This window comes from Benincasa hispida, chromosome 9 (genome assembly GCF_009727055.1).
Source record: "Benincasa hispida cultivar B227 chromosome 9, ASM972705v1, whole genome shotgun sequence".
Lineage (NCBI taxonomy): Eukaryota > Viridiplantae > Streptophyta > Magnoliopsida > Cucurbitales > Cucurbitaceae > Benincasa > Benincasa hispida.
This window is the reverse complement of record NC_052357.1, coordinates 83,998,355-84,012,275: the sequence shown is the minus strand read 5'-3', so window position 1 is coordinate 84,012,275 and position 13,921 is coordinate 83,998,355.

The following is a 13,921-nucleotide window of genomic DNA, read 5'->3' as shown; positions in this document are numbered from 1 at the left end:
CGCGTGAAGAGTACCAATGCAACACCACCTCAACGCGACACGACCTCCTTCAATGCGAGCTCACCCGTGAAGACCGAAGAGTGTCGTGAAGCTTGAACTGTGAAGACTGAAGAGTACCAACGCAACGTCACCTCAACGTGACCCCCCTCAATTCGAGCTCACCCGTGAAGACTAAAGAGTGTCATAAAGCATGAACTGTGAAGATTGAAGAGCCTCCCTCAACGTGACCTCCCCCGTGAGAATCATTGAGAAGCTTACCGTGAAGAGTGCCATCTACCGTGGTGAAGAGTGTCTATCGTCCGCCCACCCACCGTGAAGACTTTGTGCCTTTAGTTTGAAAGGTAATACATCGCTTTGCCTTTGACTATTTTGTTTGAAAGGTAATACATGAGTCTTGTTTTATATATTTTGACTATTTTGTGTTGTTTTTCATTTGAAAAAAAAAATACTTTGTGCTGTTTTGAGAGGCGAGATCTGTCCGTTCAACTTTCAAGTCTTCAAGCTGTTGCCGTCTGAGATTTGTTGTCGTTCAAGCTGGTAAAAATTTTCTTTCATTCTCCTATTTGACCGTTTGATATTTTTCAAAAGTATGTTTGAAATTAGTAAATAATATGTTTGAAAAGTGTGTTTGTGTATGTTTGGTATTTGAATGCTTTGAATTTTAGGCTTGAATATGTTTGAAAAGTATGTTTGAATGCTTTTGGAGTCGTTTTGAAATTTGAATGCTTTCAATTTTGGAGTTGAATGCCTTGAATATGTTTGAATGCTTTGAAAATGAAGTCCAAGTCTAAAGAGGGGTTTTTAAATTAAATCTTTGGTAGGTTGAAAACAATGTCTTCATCACCTTCTACAAATAAAGATTCTCCAAGTCCAATTCCAAGTCCAATCCCAGATCCAACTCCCCAGATTTAACCCCAAATTATTGACATCGGTTGTTTGGAACCATTTTAAGAAACAAAAAAAACACATAGAATAAACAAAGCGGTTTGTAATTATTGCAAACGAAAATTAGAGGTGAAAGTAAAAATGGAACCAAACATTTGCATCATCATATTTGTTTGTGACATTATTTTGTGGTCTAGCTTTTTTTTGTGACATTATTTGTTTATTACATTTTAAATTTAGGAATAAATAATAATCACAACTAAGGATGGGATGATACCAAGAAAGGAGAAAGATTTGATTGTGAACTCATCGTTGAAGAGAGAAGGACGAACTTAATTGAATGTATAAACGTTTGCCTTTAATTGACTTCTTATTCAAACTTTATTGAATTTTAAGTTGTAAACTTATTTAATGAATTTGTTAGCTTTTAAATTGTCAATTGTGTTTATTTCATAGAATAATTGTGTTTATTTCATAGGATAGTCTATTATTTTTTTGTTTATTTGTTGTGCAAAAAACGAGGAATTCGATAAACTTATTTAATGAGTTTTTTAAAAAAATGGGAAATCCCCGTAGGGAAACGGGGAATGTGGCCTGCAGGGAAATCGACGAGAATCCCCGCCTCTATCCCCGCCCTCAAATGGCAGGGATGAGGGTGGAGATGGGGGATAATTTCCCCAATGGGGCTGGGGACGGGGGATGCCCCGCCCCGCCCCAACCCCGTTGCCAACCCTAGTCTTTGTTGATGATTGTCTCCAAATAGAACGATCTAATATCTTAAATAGATAGTTCTTATTTTTCAGATATTTCAACTTTTGCTCTTCATAAATTTTCTTTTGTGCTTCAATAAGTGCCACGCCTTCTTGTGCTATAGAAACACCATTTTCTATCATGTTCCATTACTCCTTTGACGAAGAGAATTCACCATGAGCATCATCCAATGATCATAGTGGTCATTCAATTTTGGGACCGATGGCTAAACAAAAGTACTCTTTGTTTGCTCCTAAGCCTTTTAGGTGGCTCTGATACTAAATGCAAGAATTATAATCAAATTTAAGTAAAATTATATTCAGCAGAATATTCTCCATAAAATTGAATGAACCTTTGGGTAATATATAGCCATACAAAAACAACCAAAAAAAAATACTACAAATAAGGAATCACTACTAACAAACTCCTAATAATAGAGAAGACTACTACTAACAAACTCCTAAAAATAAGACGACTACTAAAAACTAACAGCTCCATTAAACCTTGCCTAATTCCTAACAAGCCAAAGATTAGGTTTTTTTTTTTTTTTTTTTTTTTTTTTTTTTTTTTTAATTGAAAACATGCACATAGAAAAAAAGCAAATATCAAACCCATAATTCAACTTTGATAACCTGGATTGTGTTATGATCTATACTTTTTTTGTCGCGGAAAAAAAATCATGAATTTTATAAGTTAACATAAATTTTGTGTTTATTTTTTTGTAGATAATATGTGGAATGGGACAGGGAGAATCAAACCTGTGTTGGATCATTTATAATTTAAAATAAGGTAACAATGTCATTATTTTCATCCTCACATCATTCATGAAGAATATAAATAAGTGGACGAATATGGTTATACTCCTACATTAGAGAATACATGAGTTAGGCTCAAATCTTGGTTTGCTACCCAGAAAATCGCACTAGTAACAATTGCAGCATCATTGCATTGCATGTTCTTAATGAAATGAATAGATATATAAGTCAATATTTCATTTTTTTATATATATATCTAATTAAAAACAGTATACATATAAACGTCGTACATCCTCTCTAACCCCTCAAAAGTCATAAAACCATAAATGACATTTTTCAAAAGAGAGGAGAGAATTATTAGGAAAATAATTTTACATTTGAAATTGAGTCAGTTTGGTTGGGAAAGAGAAAGATTCAACATCCAAATTGAGGAGGTTTGTAAAAGCTATGGGACCAATGGCCCAATTTGGTGGTCCATTCTCATATAGCTGCAATTCTATATGAGGCACGACCATTGTACATCCCTTCCAATGCAACGCCAAATATAGGTACAGTAAAACGAATATATTTGATTGAGATTCTCGTATTTAATAAGATATGGTCCAAAATGTTAAATTGATTTGATTGCAATGAAATAGAGACTATTTATTTACACAAGCATCTTGGTATTATTAAAACTTCAATTTTTTTTTTTTTTTCATTTATCTATGCATCTCATTCAGTTTTCTTCATGGATTAATCTTTCTTCTCGAAAAAAAGTTTTATAAAAGAAAAGAAAAAAAAAGTCACTTCCATTTTAGAGCTTGGCTAAAATTTTACCATATATATATATGATAAAATGAAAAGCTACTTTTCAATAATGTGTTAAGGATATCTATGATTTTTTTTTTTTTTTTTTTGGGTTAATATACATGTTGAATCGGTCAATTGTTCAATTATCTATTGAATGAAAATGGAAATTTACTCCTATTGCATAAAGAAATGAAAATTAAAAGACTTATTACACATTTTTAAAGTTTAATGATCTATTTTACCCAAAATTAAAAGTTGAATACTAAATTGTAGGAGTGCAATAAAAAATTGAGAATCCAAACCAATCCATAGCTATCCAAAGATTTGATTTGGTTTTTTTAGTATAAAATTGGACATGTTGGTTTGTATTTGGAGAAAACAAAAAAATATTGGTTCGGATAGATTTTTTATTAGAAAAACCAATTAAATCGAACCGAACCGATGATATATATACATCCTTGAAAATAAACTCCTCATCGGATATTTTTTTAGTATTTTAATTATTATGGTGCATGTATATTTGATGTTTAGATAAAAGACTAATTATTGTCTTCTATAAAAAAAAAGACCAATTATTAGAGAGTGTGTGTTTTTTTATATAGAAAAGTGGCCAGAAAAAAAGAAAATGTCAATTTTTAATTTATAAGAAAAACCTAATTTTAATTTAAAATTAGCAAAAATGACTTAAAAAAAAGTGGAAACAAAAATTAAAAAAAAAATTGGAAGAAAAAGAGAAAATGTCAAAACTGAGAATCAAACCTATAATAAATGGATGCAAATAAAACAAATATATTGGTTTTGTTCTTTATTGGACATGTGTTTGGATCCCTTCCTTGTAAAATCGATTGGTTTGATTGGTTCCAAAATCGATAAATTTGAACCGACTATCCCTTACTAGATTGATACAAACATGTAAATTAACTTATAGTTGAACCTATTTTTAGTTTCAAACTAATAGAGACATTCTTCCCTTCCATCTTCCCTTTACCCTTCTTTAGCATGTAAAGTGGCTTGCACAAAATAGTGATTCTTTTCTGAGTGGAACCTGTTTTGATAAGGAGATTTCAAGTTGTCAAAAGATATCAACCTCGAATCAAAACTATAGTATGTAATAAAAATACAAAGTTCTCCTTGAAAAAGAATATTTCTCCAAATCTCTTTTACTTTATAATCATAGAATCAACAACATCATGGCAACATCTACGGAGTTGGTCTCTGTCTCTTTTAATAGATATCTGAAACTCAAAATCATTTTTATGTAATATATTTGTTTCTATAGAGACCTCTGAATTTATAACAACAATTCAGGTTTACTTTAAAATCTTAAAAAATGCTAAATCGAGAGGTTCGTGGTTAAAGGGTGACCATTCTTTTAATTAGGCTTTTTTTTTTTTTTTTTTTACTCATTTTATTTATATGTTAGATTAAAGAATAAAAAAATTTCACATATAGAAAAAATGTCAAACTATTTACAGAAATAATAAAAAAAAATGGAATGGACAGTAATAGACTTCTATCAACGTCTATCACATGGTATCAATGATAGACTTCTATCAATTTCTATTATTGATAGACACTATAAACTTCTATCAGCCTCTATAAAAAAATATTAAATTTTACTATTTTGTATAAATAGTTTCCTTATTTTTTATTTTAAAATTCCCTTTAAAGAATGCTATTTTTGCCAAATACTTCACTTTTTTTCTAAAAATGGCTTACTTTTAAAATTAAACCAAACACACTCTTAGAGACCATTTGGATCGTAGATATATTGTTCCATCGGAACGAATATTAAATGTTTGAAATTTAAATGAATGTATTTAATTTACTAATTTTGTACATAGAAACTAAACTAATTAATTATTTAATCAAATGTAAGGAATAGTAATATAGTCATAATTAAACTTAATTATTGATATATTGTATAATGATTAATATTTAATCACTTACAATATCAATAAATGATTTTTTTAATTAAATATTGGTTAAATTATTTTATTTAGTTTAATAAAATAATTAAATTAATATAAATTAATAATTAATTTATTAATTAATCTTTTTAAAATTAATTTATTAATTAATCCGCCTCTATTCATCTTCTAGGTATAAAAATCCCATCCATTTGAAGAGTATTAAAAAAACTCATGTCGGATGGGTTTTAAAGTTCTCTGGATAATAATATCCTAGGTTTTAAAAAATGAAATCATGTGAAATAAACAAGGATATTAAGGGTCTATTTGATAGAGAATCCAGATTCTGTTTTATGTTTTTAAATTTACTGAATTTAGCAAATATGTGTTTGGAACACAACTCGAATTCAGTTTCTGACAACTTCCGATGATCCAAATGGTGTAAATTCTAAAAATAACATTTTCATATTTTCACTTTATACGAGTTTTGAATTTTGAATTTTGAATTTTAAAGTGTAGAATTATATTAAATATAGATAAAAATACTTAGAACTACTGGATGTCATGTTATAAACTCAATTAATTTTTTAAAAAGTAAAATATGTTATATGTAATATATCATAAATTAATAATATTACAAAATAATAATTATAAAAATAACATAAACCATATTCATAAATAAATTAATGATGATTTATTGTCAACTAATATTTTGTAGGTAACTAAAACAAGTTTTATGATTTACAAATATACTATCAATCTCATTTTAAATAATTATTTAAATTAGAATCTAATTTTTGAATATGATATTAAATACATATATGAAAATATGAAATCTAGCTCTGTTATTACTAGATCCCTTGTTTTCAAATTTTTGTTATCAGATTTCTTACCAAACAGATTCTAAATATTTGTCTCAAATCTCGTGGCAATATCTGTTCGGGCCTTAATGTTAGGTAGATTTTCTTTCTAGTGTATCTATTTTGGGTGACTCAAAAGATGCAAAATACAAATGAAGAGAGAAGAGGCCAACACAAATTTTAGCCCGAGGGGAAAAACAATTGGGCCAATTAGACTTTGCTTGTGATGTATGTAAAAGCATTTTCAAGGATGTCAAAAAACTACCCAGCTGCAAATTTGGCATATAACCAGAAGAATTTGCAAATTTGGAAGTTAAGTATTCCCATCCCATGTTGATGAATCATTCAACTGCTATGTGACATAAGAAATTAGGCATATGCCCAAACCAATTAGAGTTGCAATTCAAGATGGGCAAAATAAGCTAAGGTTGGATGAAATTCATCATCAGCTTTGTTCTTTGGCTCTAAAAACTTCTCTCCTCTGAGGTCACATTTGAACTTCCACATTTCCCCAATTGAAATTAGCTCTATAATTTAACTGCATTTCGTTTGATGTTGATGTCCTAAATATCTTTTTACAGTTTCTTGTCCAAATTAAAACGAAAACTTCTTATTTTGATAACTTAAATTTGATCAAATATATAGATTATACTCATAAACTTTATATTTTATTTGAACAAAAATTTTGATAATATCCTTTAAACTTTAACTTATGTTATTATATTGTCAGAAAGTATTAATATCTCAAAATTTCATCAATAATCTTGATCTTCAAAAATAAGTTTAAACAAAATATTTCTACCATTGGTATATGAACAAAAACGCCATTTTTGTGTTATTTAAAAACCTATTTTAATTCATATGACGAGAAACTTTTGTAGATTAGTACACGGAAATAACTTCTCAATTACTAGAATTAGTTTGCAAATATTGATGAGTCAATTAAGAATAATTACTGCTTGACTCAAGGTTAATGAAATATCTATCCATTCTAACATAAATATATGTATCTACTAATATTCATAATTAATTTATTAAGAGTGTTTGATTTAACTTTTCAAACGTTTAATTTTAAAAATAATTAATTTTAGAAAAATTAAAGTGTTTGACCATCATTCAAAATAGTATTTGAAATACTTTTAAAGTATATTTTAAAGGTTTTTATAAAAAGAGTTTAAATAAAAATGATTTTCTTTAAAATATTTTTTTCTCTAGTCAATCTAAACAAACTCTAAATCTAAATTCATTGTTAGTGCCAAAGTAAGTTTAGTTCAATGGTAATTGACATGAATTTCCTTCATAGAGGTTAAAGGTTTAATCCTCATCTTGACAATTATCTTCTCCTTAATTATCTAGTTAATATTAGACTTTGATTACATTTTCAATAGTTTTAGAATTGAAAATCTTATTTAGTCGTCGAACACTCAGAATTATTCCAATTTGTTTTTCAAATTTTCAAATAAACCATTTTAGTTTTTAAACTTTTAAACTGATTTTATTTTGTATAAATTACAATTAAGTTCTTAAACTTTTAGATTTGTGTTGAACAAATTTCTAAACTTTAAAAAATATTTTAATAGATTTCTAAAATAAGTTTTTAAACTTTTGATCGTACTATTTCAATAAATATTTTAACATTTCAAATTATGTCTAAAAAATTATTAACCAATACAATATCTTTTAAAATTCACATACTTATTAAACATAAAATTGAAAGTTTAACATCATGTTAGATACATTAATAAATATATTTTTTTAATCTTATAATTCAATTATTGTATCAATTCAGTTTTTTGTATTCAGTTATTGTCTTTTAAATAATTCTTTATTATTGTTGTTTAAAAAAAAATAGTCAAAATTTAAGATTAACCGCACGCACACACAGAGGAAGTGGGGATGGTATATTAGTGAGTCAAATGGTGATATAGGAGATATATCATCTCCCCACATAGAATATTGGGTCCTCAAATCGAGTCAAAATATTATATATAACAAGGATTATTATACATAAATTTGAAAGTTCAAAGATATATACTTTTAAAATAAAGGTACTGCTAGATAGAAACATGCATAACCATGTAATTCTAAATTTAAAAGTTCATGAACGTTCTACCTTGGTCTAAGAATTTAGAAATTAGTAACTTTTATTAGTTACTATTATTTTGATGTAATCGCATGTTGACATAATCATGTCTTGCAATAACGATATAAGAGAAAAGTCTAATTTTTTAATTTTTAAAGTTAAAAAATTAAAATAGAATAATTTTAGTAGCTGAAATTGAGAATTCTAGCCTTTTTATAATTTGGAGATTGGAGTGGAGGTATGTTGATGCTTGGATTTCACACGCTTCGTTATCGTCATGGCCGTTTGTGGACTTGTCCTTCAACCCACTTCTCTTAGTCTAGTCTTGCTCTCTGAGTTAATATGCATGAAAGATCTTTACATCGATGTGATATTGAGTCTACCACACGTTGATACCTAAGTTAGTACTAACCATGTATGAGTTTATCAAAGCACACAAAGTAAAAACAAGGCTCTTATTTGAAGATTACCTACTTTTCCCCTTTGGGGATATGATCGGTATAATGCACTTCTTCTGACAATTGTATGTAGTTATGTGTAACTTAGACAATGTCAATGTAGTTTATAACGCTCAATGCTAGGTTGCAGGGCTCCAGATTGAGCGTAACTCAATTAGTTTTGGGTTGGTACATATTTATCAACTCGACTAGTCAACTTAGAACCTAAAGCTCTAACTTCCTATTGGAACATACGTTTTCTAATGATGTCTCTTGATTTTCTTTGGACTCGAGGCTGCTCGTGGACTTTGAGTCTTGTCTAGAACAACTCCAATGAAGAAGAACAAGAAAGAGAGGAAAGGAAAGGAAAGGAAAGGAAAGGCAAGTGGCGGTGCATCATGTGTCAAGTGGGCAAAAAGATCGAGAGAGAGCCCAAATCAAAACACCTGTGTTTGCAGTTAAGAGATTGGTTGTTTGTGGCCTCAAAGCTGAGTTAGCAACTTGGCGGATCAGTTCCATCTTTATATTGTTGTATGTATTGATTTGTATGGGCCGCAAAGCCCATACTGCCTTCTGTCTCTTCTTCTATCTTTTTGCTTCTCTTTCTTAGCTTCCCCCCATGTGAAATATTTTCAAATCACATCCAATAACTCTCCTTCATATCTGCGATCTGCATCTTCTTCGAATCTCTCCCATCTTTTTTAATTCCTTTTTTAGAATCTCTCCCGTTTTTCTTTTCTTTTTTATTTTAATTACCCGCATATTCCCTTCCCTTTTTTTTCTTTTTTTTCTTTTATATTTCTTTCTTCCAACCTGTCTGTATCTGACCAAATAAACCTTCACATTAGTTGCGTGCAAACTTCCTCCACTTTTCATTTTCAACTCCTCTCTTCAAAACAATAATCCTTATCCACATCTTTTTACATTCACTATTTTAAAACAGATTTGAATTAAATCTGTTAAAATCATTTTTTAAAACAGTCAATTTCACGCATATTTTGACATTGATGTCCTATTTTCCGATAAATTTGTTCATGAATACTTAATTTTCAATTTAATATTTTCAAAATAAAATTTATTTTATATATCTATCTATTTCTCATCTAATTGAATCTACTTTCTAATTTTTATGAGTTGAATGCATTCATTTTTTTTTAAAAAAATATATATCATTTTGATTGTTTTAAAATTAAACTATTTTCCTTAATATTTTAAAATTAATCTATAACGAAAAAATATATCATTCTAAACAATTATTTAACTTTTAAATTAAAAAAATATATATATTTGTAGGTCTATTTTAATTATTATATTTAAAATAAAAAAATTTTGTATTTATTTACCAAATACTATAACTTAATTTTTAAGCTTAAACTGAAATCTACCCAACATCAATTTACTTTATTTAGTAATTATTTTAAAAGTTACAACAATTTCAAACTAAGTTCTATTTAGAGGAAGAAACAAACAAAATTTAGTTTTTATATTTTTCAAATTATTTCTTAAATTATGGTCAAATTTGAAAATATATAAATTATCATTACTTTTATTATGTGCAAGCAAAGTCCTAGATTTTATAATAAAATAAGAGAAATTCTTGTTATATTCAGAAAAATAATTACCTTAATTGATATGAAATTTTTTCGATGATTTAAAAATAAGTCAGGAAGATTTAGGATCGGTTTGGATTTATGTGAAAAATAAAAGATTTTTTTTTAAAAAAAAAAAAAAAAACTCATTTTTATTTAAACACTTTTGATAAAAATTGATTAAAATAATTTTTCAGATTTATTTTTTAAATTAAACACTTAAAAATGTATTTTAAATAAAAATAGATAATTATCATTGTAGAAACGCTAGGTAAGATAGAAATATTTGAGAAAAGTGATTAAAAGTGGTTGTAATCTATAAGGAATTGATAGGTTATCTCAAATACTATATTTTATAAATAAATAAATGATGATGCAACGACAGGAACATTTAAAATGAAAATAAAATTTTGCACCATTCACTTATGGGCTAAAAAAAAACGAAATGTCAAAAATTTGGGAATAAGACATGTTTGTCTGATGAACCAAATATGTCTATGATAATAATCCAACCAAGAGAGATAAAAAGTGGGAAAATATCTAGGGGTGCAGTCCAGACGAGCTGGATCTTTGTAATTTGATAATGACATTTTCCCTATATTGCAAATTATTAAATCAAATAACATTAGGCTTTCAGTTCGAGAGCATATAGTATAAAGACTACTCTTTAATATAGGAAAGAAGACTTTGTGATACTAATTAAAAGATAGCCTTTTTGTTTTCCCTAAACAAAATTAAAAGGGATCCTTTTTCTTTTATCATATACCAAAAAGACAAACATCCTATCAATAATCCCTCTCTCGCTCTAACCCATGGGTTTTCAGAGTTGGGTTTCAGCTTTGAATCTTAAATTTAAGACTTGTTTTTTTTGTACTTTTTTATATTAAAATATCAAGGTCATCATCTGTATTAGCATTTGTTGATAATTGATATTGTTTGATGATAAAATATATATGAAATAATTAGATGTAAATATTACTTTTATCCTAATGCTTTTGGTTTTAGTTTATTTTGATTCTTATATTTTTAAAATATTTATTTTGGTTCTTATTTTTTAATTTTGGTTTATTTTGGTCTTTGTGAATCTAAAATGTTTGCTTTGGTCATTGTACTTTCAAAAAATGAGTATTTTAGTCTCTTCATTTTTAAGAGATCAAAATGATCACTTTTTAAAAGTTCAATGACCAAAATGAACCAAAGTTGAAAGCATAAGGACCAATATGAATATCTTGAAAGTAGAATGACCAAAATGAACAAAAATTGAAAATATAGGGACCAAAGTCATCGTTTTAAAAGTACATAGATCAAAATGAACCAAATGTCAAAAGTAAATGACCAAAGTAGTCTTTAAACCAAACAATTATCATCAAATATAAATTGAAAAAAATGGATGATTCACTTTGACAACATTTATAAATTTGTTTGATGAAAGAAAAATATGACCTAAAAAATGGATACACATTGACGTGTGCCACACACATTCTGATAAAGTTAGTGGGAGAATGAATGCAGTAAACAAAAAATTTATAGGTGGAGGATGAACTTACTTTCTCTTGAGTATCATGTAATTATAGGAGTTGTTGACCTATATCAATTACTTAATAATGTTATGGAGTTAAACTAGGATTAATTTTCAACTTATTATTAGGTCATGACATGTGAAGAACATGCCCCTTGCACATTTTACCAGACTCTCCGCCAACGCCCAACACATTAGTTTAGGGCACCTTCTCCCAAATTTGTTATTTTCTTGGTTTGGCTTTAATCTTATTATTTTAATTGATTCTATTGCATATGTTGTTGGTAACTATGTAATTTTCCACTTAAAATCACTCGTAATAATAATAACAATAATAACCAATTGAATCTAAATCCACTCAGAAGTTATCAAGACAATAAATTTCAAGATTCATGACCATAGACAACCATTTCTTAATATCATTACACCATCACGAACATTATTGCAATCAATAAAAGGAAAAAATCATTTTTGCTTACTATTAGGTGGGTGTGAAACAAAGCTTAAAACTGAATTGAATTCTTCATTAAAAAAGAAAAAAACACACATTTACATAGGAAGAAGATAAACTACTTTGTTGTATCGAAGTCCGTAAAAATATAAAATAATAATAATAATAATAGATGACCATGTGGAAAGCACAACAATTTGATTATAAATTAAATACAATTAAGTATGGGCGAGTGGGAAGGGAATCTTAATAATGATCACTTAAAAATAAGAGAGATCAAATTACATAAATGGGTAAAGAAAGAGGAAGAAGGGAAACAGGGAACGCAAGAGCGGTCATTGTGATGGCGAAACGGACAAAACACAATTGATAAGAAAATTGAAATAATATAAATGATAACAAAGAGCGTAAATTACTAAAATTTCATCGCCCAATAGTAACGCAGAGAGAGGGCCCACTAACAAGTAATTTCAGTGGCTTCCGTCTCCATACAAACCATTCAACCGCCTCACGACGTGGCTAGTTCTGACTCGCTCAATTCCAATATATCCGCTTCTATTATTTTCTCCCACTTTTAATTTATAGTTTATTCAAGCTTCTGTTTAAAATTAAATAACTACACGTTCATAATCCCACAATCACAGATCTACTTTGATATAAAAGGAATTAATGCAATTTCAATGCCATTTGAGATGCATATATGTCGTCGGAGTTGTGCAAAAGTAAAGTCACGATGATGGGTCTTTAAGTGCAAAATGAATTGTAGGAATATAGAATCGTAGAAATATATACAAACATGTCTATCTTATCAAATACCATAGGTCAAAATTATGCTCAAATTTAAGTGATGCAACCATGTCTTGATGGATAAAATAATTGAAGTATACTATCATTAGTTTATTCATTAATTAATTTTTGTTTTTTTTTCCCACAATGAATATGGGGATAAAGATTTAGCCTCCAACTTCATGAGAAATAGTACATGTACATACTAATTACTATCGAACCTTGCTCATTTTGATTGATACTCGTAGCTATTTACATGTCATTACTATCATTTAATAAATTATATAACTTGAATTATATAATTTTTTTTTCAATTTTCTTTAAGAGTTTTTTCTATCGATTACTAATTTATTATCTCCTCATCCTTTAAATTCATATTCTCCTTCAATGGGTCATTAGCTCACAAACTCTACTATTTCTTTTTTTAACTTGTCAATCCTTAATACCTCCATCATTTTTATGGTACTTGTAATGTACTTGTCTCAACAAATATGGAATCAAGCTATCACCATCAAGAACAAACTTTGTTTTGTCAATGATCTCTATTTAACAACCAATTAGAAAATTGTTAAGTTATTGAATTACTTACCATGGAATGGTAATAGCTTTGAATCTTCAATTATTTGGATTAAGTATAAAACTAGGGTAGTATGCAAAAATATTTGTAAAAAACAAATGGACTGAAAATTTATTTGAAAAAATAAGGTAATTTTTTTGTCCTTACTCATTTCAGACTTTTGTAAAGACTGAACCTCGATATCCTCTACTACATAGGCGACCCATAGTCCATTGAATTTGCTTTTACCTATTTTATCGTTTGTTTATATAATATCCATTTCAACCATTTTTTTTTTAGCCCTCTGCCTTAAATGAATAACACCTGGGCTCATTGATTTTTTCCCCTTTCTATGCCTCAAATTTCATTGCATACAAACTCAATTACAATTAAGATTAAAAACAATTTCGAAAATAATAGTGTTTTAAAAAATGTTATCTGTTTTTATCATTACTAAAAATTTTGCCATAAACAAACTAAAATATGCAGTTTTTTAAAATAAACAAATAAACATATAAAAGAAAATAAATATTTGAAGTAATTAATTT